Below are 8959 nucleotides of genomic sequence, written 5' to 3'. Positions count from 1 at the left end.
GGGTCGTGGTGGCGGGGGTCCGGGCCAACGGGCGCGCGGGGCGGGCGGGGCGGGGCCGACGGGCCCGGGGCGGCGGGGGCGCGGGCGCACGCCGGACACCGGGTCGCGCGCGGCCGAGTCGCGGAGGCGCCCGCTGCAGTCGCCGCATCTCCGAGGTAAGCGTCCGCGGGGCTCGGTCCGGGGCGCCGGGCGCAGGACCCCCGCCACCACGACCCGCCGCGCCTGCCACCTGCGCCCGCCGAGCCCCCTCCCGGCTGCGGTCCCCGTGCGTCCGTGCGACCCCGGCCCTGGGCTTCCCGGCGGTGGGCTCTGCGCGCTCGTGCCCCCGGGGGCTGCGTCGGGGGCGTGAGTCTGGGGGCGCAGAGGGCGCGGGCAGCGGCGACCGCGCTGCAGACAGGTGGGCTCATACATGGGCCCCGGTGAGGCGCTGTGGCCTTTCCCGGCGTCAGTGCTTCACGCGACAAAGACGACCCTTGCAGCCCCTTTCCCCGTCGCACGCGCTCCGCGCGCCCAGACCGCACGCCTGGGCCTGTCCAGGTCCAGCTGCGCGGACCCTGTTTGCCGATGCCCAGGCCCGGGATGGCTGCCGCCCGCGAAAGGGCGGGGATCAGGGCTTAGAGGGTGTGAAAGGGAGTCACTGTCCTGCAGCGCGAATTCTGGGAGACCCAGGGCCACACCAAGGGCCGGAATGAGCCTGACGCTTTGGCAGGGACTCCTCGTCGCCCCCTCGGGGTCCCGGTCCCCCCCCCCACCCAACGCACTGTTTGCGTCACCATCCTCACCCCAGGTGAGAGTGTGGGACCTACAGTATGCAAATCCAGAAGCTTCCCGGAGGGGTGTTGTGTTCTCCCATCTAACAGCCGGCTGGCACGACTGATAGATTCTCTCCCGCACACCTCTGGGGAGCAGGGCCCTGCCTCTGAAGGAAGACCCGAGGAGGAGCCTTTATTCTGGGGTTTCAGTTACATAAACGTAGCCCCGAAATGAGGGGGCAAGAAAATCCATTCCTGCTGCCCTGTTCATGGACATTTTGATAGGCGTTTTGCGTCTCTGATCATCAGACGCCTTTTTGGGTTAGCTGGCTATGCTGTCATCCATCTGCGTGTTCATTGGTTAATTCACCTGACATTTACCGCATGCTGGCAGGGTCTCTGGGGGACGCTGGAAACAGGACCCAGCACTCAGCAGGCCTCCCTGCACTCCCCACCGCCAAACTCTCAGGGAGGACCCACCAGGGGTGGGGTGGGGGGTCAGCCCTGGGCTCCTGGGAGGTGATTGGTCAAGGCTGACCTGAGTCCTGAGTGCACTGGGACCCCAGGGGGATGGAGTGGTGGGGAGAGAGAGCTTGGAACAGGCAGGCAGTGGGGGTGGGGCAGTGAGAAGCTGGCTTTGATGGGTGCCTTAAACTGGATTCCATGACCCCGTCTCTGGTACCAGCCGCTGCTCCCATCACATGGTCCAAATCACAGGGCTCCGTGAGGGGTGATGGGGGGAGGGGTGCTGCTGAATTTCCTGGAGTGTTTGCAGAAAGCTGCCGCAAGAGGGTATGTGCGCTCTCCTGGGGAAAGGCTGTACGGCTCTCGTGATTTCCAGACGGCTCCCTGACTCAGGAAGGTGCCGTGATGTAAAATGCCTGTCCACGCGTGCAGAAGAACGGGCTGATGGACATCAGAGGCAGCTGTGTTGGCTGTATTCTTATCTTCCTGGCGTTGTTTGGCTCATCTTCCTGAATGCTTTGAAGTTGCAGTAAATAACTGTTGTAACCATATGCAAGGTTATAAATTCTCATGGTGGAAAACGAGCAAATCACAGGAGAATTTCATAAAGAAATTTAAATCATTCATTACTGCTTGAGATTTACGAGAAGGCTTTTAGCAGCCACACCGTCCTGGGGCGGCAGAGCGCTCCCGGCAGGAGAGGCTGAGAATTAAAAGCTTCCTCTGGGAGAGGCCGCACTGCCTCCGAGCCAGGCCTATTTATAGCTGGTGATGTTGCTGGTGAGGCGGGAGGAGCACGTACAAGATGCCATCTGGGGATCTTGGGACCATGGGGCAAGGGGCCCCGCTGCACCTTGAAGTATCAGGTCTTCCTTGGGCCCCGCCTGACGCCACCGTCTGGACCTGAGGGCCGAGTCCACCTGGGCCACAGTCCCTGGGCAGGATCGACCCACGCTCAGCGCCTGCTGCTGACCAGCAGGTACACTGGGAAGGAGGAGGTGGGGCTGGGACGTGGTCTCCAGCTGCCCCGTGTGTGGGGGGCACAACCCTGGTGTCACAATGCACAGTATGGTCTGTGCTCAGCAGCCCCCTTCAGAGGGGGAGCCCCCACTGCCTCTGAAAGTTAGTGCCCGGAATGGCTTTGATTGGCCCTGGGGGCCTCAGGGAGGGCGCCTCCAGGGACGGCCCCTGGGGAAGGGCAGCTCCCCACAGGAGCCTGGCTGCCGTCTCCAGGTCTCCTCCGACGTGGGAGTCAGTCTGGCCGCAGGCGCCATCCCCACCTCGGGCGAGGGCACACTATGGCGGCTCCCTTGTGAGTTGTAAGTTAACGTCCAAACGCAGGACCTTCTTTGCTGAACAGTCAAGTCTTCCACAGTGTCAGGAAGTGACAGTTTCTGACTCGTCTTCCCCGCCCTCTCCCAGAGCCTGCGCTCCTCTCCTTAGCAGAGGGACCTGCGGGCCTGTCCTCCAAGGAGCACGCCCACGCCGCCACACGTGTCCCAGTGTGTCCCAGTGTGTCCCCAGCGTGTCCCAGCGTGTCCCGTGTCCCAGCATGTCCCCATGTGTTCCAGCATGTCTCCAGCGTGTCCCCGTGTGTCCCAGCATGTCCCCGCATGTCCCCAGCGTGCCTGTGTCTCTAAGTTTCTTAGCATAGTGCAGTGCCCCCTGTGGGCTCTGTGTGACCTCCTGCCCTGAGCCACGTTTCCCCAGATCCCATCCTGTCACACCCGTGTGACCGCCTGCCTACCCAGCACTCGGCAGTTGTTAGGGGAGCAGACGCAGCCTCCACTTCGGAAGCTCTCTCTGCAGTGGGGGGGCCACACAGCGGCCAGCGGCCTCCGGTGACCCCGTGTAGGCCTCACCCGCCCCACCGTCCCATCTGCACCTGGGAGGGGTCAGCCAGGCGGGCAGGTTGTGGGGCGTGGGGTGTGAGTGTGGCCCCTGAGCCGATGTTAACGCAGGTGCCCCTCGAGTCTGACCCTGCGGCCCTGGGTCTCGAGCTGTCCATCAAAAGCCCGTTCACGCCCTCTTACCAGTCCAGGTACGCACGCTGAGCTACAGACTGTGTGTGCTTCGTGGTTCTCGCTGACCCTCAGCCCCGCTCTGGCCCTTTAATGCTGGACAACAGACTGCCCCCAAACCAGGGGGTTAAGACAGGGCCCGTGTTTGCTTTGCTTACAGATCTGCCACCCTGCAGAGCTTGGTGTGGACGGCGGTCTCCGTTCCCTGACCGCGGCTGGGGGGTCTGCTGGCCGGGCAGGACCACCCGAGGCCACCCTTGTGGCCAGCACGAGGCTCCTCTCTGTGCAGGGCCTCTCCAGAAGGTTCACCTGTCCCAAGAGAAGCAGGGAAGCCACATCTCTCCATCGCGTGGCTGTGTCCTGGGGTGCAGGCCGCTAGGGACGTGCCCTGGCTCAAGGCAGGGAGCTTGCGGGTGGGAGATGATTTCTTGGTGCTTCTGAGAACCAGGGGTGCAGTCCCTGTGCCCCGGCCCTACGCCCCTGGGCCGTGGATGTTGCTGCGGCCGGCCCCTGGGGTCGGCGTCTGCCCGCCCCTCGCTGGCCTGCTGTCTGCAGGCGGCAGGGCCTGCCTCCGTGGGGAGACGGCCCCCTCGGCCACCCTGGTTCTGACTCACCGCGGCTTGTCAGCTGCCCCTGCATCCGCCTGCTCTGAGGCCGTGCCTCCCGGAGGCGCCCCCGCAGGAAGTGCCCATGCCAGGCCCTGCCCGTTGCAGGCTCCTTCACAGACTCGGGAGACGAGCCGCCGTTTGCCACGTGTGACAGGTCTCCTCCCTGGCCCCGCGTTTCTCTCTCCTGGTGATGTTTTCTGACGAACGGAAGTCCTTGCTCTCAAGCTGGCGGCCTTCACGAAACACGAACTGTCCTTCAAGGACAGGGGTCCCTGAGTGCAGATCCTTCCCTGTGCCGAGGACGGCCGATGCCCTGGCTCTTCGGCCTTTCCTGCCGCGCTCCGTGAGCACCCGAGGCGGGGTGGAGGCCCGTCTGCGTGCGCGTCGGCTCTTGGCGTCCCGCGGGGGCTTCCTGTCCCTGCGCCGGAGGGGTCATCTTCGTTTCCGGAGCTTTCCATCCAGTCTCGACGCCCACGGAGCCCATCTTGTTCTTGTCTCAAGATCACCGGTGTCCACAGCCCTTCGCCTGGATGCCCAGACATGAATATTGTTGGAATTTGTATCTGGGTCAAATGAAAACTGCGGTTGAATTTAGGGACAGTGGATGTCTTTATTTAGATTCCAACCCCTGTTTATAATGTCATTACTTAGACCTTTGTTTCTTTCAATGACAGAGTTTCCTGTGTCGATGGTCTTGTGCGTCCTTTATGAGAGTTGTGTTTCTTCACAATATTTTAAATGGTTCATTTCTAAATGCTTTTTACCATCTGTCTTTGCTGCCGCATGGAAGTGAGGTAGACCCCCGTGCGCTGACCGTGTGTCCAGAAACATCGCTAAACCCACTCGCCCGATTCTAATAACCGAAGGACTTCCTTCAGTTCTGGTGTGTGCCCGACCCTAGAAACTGCAGATCATGAGGTTTTTCTTCTCTCACCATTTCTACATCTTTATTTCCTTTTCTTGTCTCATTATACTGACATGGTGAATAGAATACTTGCTCCGACTTGAAAAGCTTTCAGTATTTCATTTTAAGTGTGATGACTTTTTTAGTTTTTTGCAGGCAACCCTTTTTCTCATATTAAGGGTTTTGCCCTCTTCTTCCGATTTGCTAAGAATTTGTATGATGAATAGATGCTGAATTCCATCCAAGGCTCTGCCTGCATTTACAAGATGCTGACGCGATATTTACTCTCCGTCAGCACGAGGGACTGCACGGACGGGTCCTCATGTGAGACTAGTCTTGCATTCCCAGCACGGCCCCAACTTGATTGCAAAGTGTTGATCCTTTTTATCTACGAGTGGATTCTGTTGACTAATATTTTGTTCAGGATTTTGAAGAAAAGCTTTAATGTCTGTGGCCAGCTTCGCAGGTCAGCCTGTGCATGTGAGTGGACTCGGGTCTGCACCGGGGTCGGGGCCCATGTGCCGCAGCCCCTCCGGCCGCGGCTGCCTCGCCCCTACGGCAGGGCTGCTCCTCGTGCTGTAAGCCTCCCTCGAATCAACAGGCTTGTGTGCCACACCCCTCCTCCAGCTGCCTCCACCATGCGGCCAGGTCGGGTCTCTGTGTGGGCAGAGCTGCCTCCCTGGGAGCCCATCCTCTGGGGCCCCCGGAATCCGGCCCTGCCTGCCCCCGGGGCTCTCTGTGCCACCACCTGGCTCCTGTCGTCCACGGCTGCTCTGGGCCGGCTGTAACACAGAGACTTATCCTGCCTCAGCTCTGGGGCCAGAAGCCTGGGATCCAGGTGGGCAGGGCCATGCTCCACCCAGAGGACCCAGGGGAGGGTCCGTCCCTCCTCTTCCAGCTCCCAGGGTTCCAGAGGTCCCTGGGCTTGTGGCCCCACCATCATGTGGCCTCGTGTCTATCTCTCCTCTTCCAAGAGCATGTGTCGTTGGATTCAGGGCCCCCCAGGGAGTCCAGACCTCACCTTGAGATCTTTAGCTTCATGACATCTGCAAGCAAGGTCACATTCACAGGCTCTAGGTGCCAGGGTGTGGACACGCCTTTCTCAGGGTCACCGTTCACCCCACTACGCTTGCCCCCCGCATCAGGAGCATACCTGGCATCCAGGTCCCTCAGGCGCTGGCCAGGCAGTGTGCTGGGGGACGGAGGGCTCAGCAGCCAGGAGTGTCCTCACCCAGCCCGTAGGGCATCTCCCGCAGGTTCAACCCACGCGCCAAGATCAGAGTGTAAAGCGTGGGTAGCGTGCGCCCTGTGTCCTCAGCTCCGGCGTGGACTTGTGCCGAGTGCCCTGTTGTGGGAGCATCTTGGGAGAGCTTTTAGAGAAAGCGCGGCCCGGACGGTGAGCCATGGGGATTCGAGTCAATTCTCGTACGGTCTGGGCAGCAGTCTGGGGGCCGCCCTCCCATGCCGCTCTCCTGTCCTTGGTTCTGAGGCCCTCTCTCAGGAACGGGGGTGTGCCGTGGTGCCCCTCCAGCCGTGTCTCCCGGGGGGCTCTCTTTTGGCCCCCACACCCTTCGTTTTCTTAGACCCACATGCAGACATGCTCCGCTCCACACTCCTGGCCACTGGTGTTCTGGGATTCCCTGTGAAACTTGCTGAGGGAAACAGGGGCTCTCCCTGACGTCACGGTGGCCAGAGAATGTCCTGCTATCATGGGGAAGGGGAGGGCTCCCCAGGGGCCCTCGTGGGCCTGAAGGTGCCCTCACCCTGCCATAGCCCCAGCCTTCCTCAGTTTCCCTTACTGGAAAGACAGCTGCCCCACGAGGCTGTCTTTTGAAGAGTGCACAGCCCGTCCTGGGCCCCCATCCTGGCTGCCTGGCCCCCTGTGCTGGGCGCCCCACGGCCTGCTCCCCCTCGCCAGCTGGACAGCAGCTCCCCAGGTCCAAGGCGGGGGCTCCCACAGTGACCTCGCTGTGGTCAGGTCACTGTCCAGGACAGCCAGGACGGGCCCCTGGCCCCGGATGCTGGGCTTGCTGCTCTGAACTCCCGTTTGATCTTCGGACCGGGAGCAGCGGGGGGGGTCGGCTTTGCTCCTCCTCGGGCAGCTCCTTGGGACAGCCACGGCCTGGGGCTCTCCGGGGTGCCCGGCTTCACGGTCTGCCTGGGCCCGTGGCCTGGGGCCCGAGTGTGTCCTGCTCGCACGGCCCCGGCTGGCACCAGACCTTGGGCTGGGACTGTGAGGGGCCGTGCCAGGGGTCTCGGGCCGCTTTCTCTGCAGTGGGATTCCTGCCTGTCCCGGTGTCTCGTGGGAGCCCGCAGCTCAAATGGCCGCTTTGTCCGCCCCTGGAAGGCTCTCACCGCCTGGAACGGCTCTCAGCTGGGACGAGTGGTCATTCATATCGAGTGTCCGAGGCAGCAACGGAGTGGGCAGCCACGTCAGGATAAAAAGTGTGAACAATTGCCAAAGGGCCGTGTTGTGCTCAAGTGCACTGAGAGAGAGAGCTGAGGACGCAGGCGTGGGGATGGTCCCGGGCGCCCCGCGGGGTCTGCGGGCTCCCGGTGGCCTTCGTTCCCCTCCGGGGCAGCCCGAGGGTGAAGCAGCTCTGGACCCTGTCGCCGGGGCCTGGGCGCTGGCGGAGGCCGTGGAGCAGGGAGGCGAGCCACGGGGAGCCTTCTGGAGAGGGCCGTCCCAGGAGCCTGGCGTCCTGCCTCCCACACAGCCTGCCAGGGAAGCCTCAGGGGGCAGGGAGGGACACACTCCTCCCCGTCGGTTCTCTTTCTCTTCCTTCTGCACACTGTTCACAGCCTCTGGGTGCTCACGGAGAGCCTGGCGGCACCCAGTAAGGGGCCGCCCGCAGCCAGGGCCTCCTCTCGGGTGCCCTGTGCTTAGCCGGTCACCAGGCACGCTTCTGTGCCCGTGAGCTCTGAGCCGAGCCAGCTTTATCAGATCCGCGGGAATGCTTGTGTTTCCGGGGCCCTCAAGGTTTCTTGTACATGGGATCTCAGCCAGGACCCCGGGCCTCCCCGGTCCCGTCAGTGGGCCCAGGGATAGTCTGGGGGCTTCAGCACCCACCACTTCCCCTGGACCAGGCCCCGGCGTAAAGATTCGGGGGATGTGGGGGGGTCCCCATGGGAGTGAAGACCAGGGACGCTGAGCAGTAGCCCAGGGAGAGCCCGAGTGACATCCAGAAGCTTCCCTCTGATGCTCCCACCCCCAGGAGCCCTTACCCCCTGCGGGGCCTGTGGTGTCCATTGGAGCCCGGAGCCTGTTCCTTAATGCAGCTCGCAACACAGTGTGTCCCACGCACAGGGTCCCGCACACCCAGAGGGGTGGCACTTTGCCTGTAGCGGACGAGGTTAACCTTCCAGCTGCTGGGGCTGGGGGGCTGCCAGGGAGCGCAGAGCAGCAGAGCTCGGAGGGGGCTCCCACCCAGGCCCACAGGCCTCTGAATCGCCGTCCCCTGGTCGCATCGGGAATTCTCCGGGGAACTGCTCCAAGGACCCCAGCCTGGGTAGAAAGAATGTTTGGCCTCTTCGGGGTTCCTGGCGGAATCCAGGTGCTATGGTTGCAGGATGTTTCCTGGGGAGACTGGCTCTCTTCCGCGCCCACTGTCTCCACGGCCTGGGCTCGTCCCGCCTGCCGACAGCACGAGCCGCTGCGGTGTGACGGGGGCAGGGCTGGCCCGCTTCAAGGATGCGGGCACTGAGTTTCCGGAGGCCTAGAGTTGCAGAGCCAGGATGGAGCCCGGGAATGTGCCCGAGGCCTCGGGGGCCTCGAAGCAGGGCCAGGGGCAGGTAGGCAGGGAGGAGGGCCCCGCATTTCCCCAGAGGGTCCCTGGGAGGCTGGTCGACTGCTGCGCCCACCGCCACATCAGAGGTTCCCAGGGAGGGGGGCAGAGGAGGGCTCATGCAGCGCCCAGGGAGGGTGATGAGAGCCAGCGGTGTATGGCGGGCGCGGGCCAAGGGGGTCCTGGGGGAGTTCTGTGTTTCCCTGTGGCCTGTCCGGGTTCCCAGACACATGCATCCTGCTGGCCCCGACCCGGCCCCAGTCGGCCACCATCCCTGGGCCCCCATCCCGGTGTAAGTGCCGGGTATCCGCAACCTGCTCACACACACACCAGGTCCTGCTCACACATACCAGGCCCTGCTCACACACACACCAGGTCTTGCTCACATACACACCTGGCCCTGCTCACATAACACCTGATCCTG

General features: G+C 62.9%; 1 protein-coding gene across 2 annotated transcripts in view; it reads left to right on the top strand.

The window, feature by feature from the left end:
• The first annotated feature begins 85 nt into the window (after nucleotides 1-85).
• The window catches only part of TPPP (tubulin polymerization promoting protein), a 24441-nt gene continuing 15567 nt past the window's right edge, over nucleotides 86-8959 (top strand). The window contains exon 1 of one of the 2 annotated variants that reach the window (XM_034998749.1): nucleotides 86-155. The gene's annotated coding sequence lies outside the window, so the exon portion shown is untranslated. Of the gene's footprint in view, nucleotides 156-1392; nucleotides 2197-8959 lie in introns of those variants that run through there. The other variant, XM_034998750.1, reaches the window with a different exon arrangement.

Source organism: Mirounga leonina, unplaced genomic scaffold (genome assembly GCF_011800145.1).
Source record: "Mirounga leonina isolate KUSES-001 unplaced genomic scaffold, KU_Mleo_1.0 Mir_95, whole genome shotgun sequence".
NCBI lineage: Eukaryota > Metazoa > Chordata > Mammalia > Carnivora > Phocidae > Mirounga > Mirounga leonina.
The sequence above is the reverse complement of the archived record's forward strand: the minus strand, read 5'-3'. Positions and strand labels throughout refer to the sequence as shown.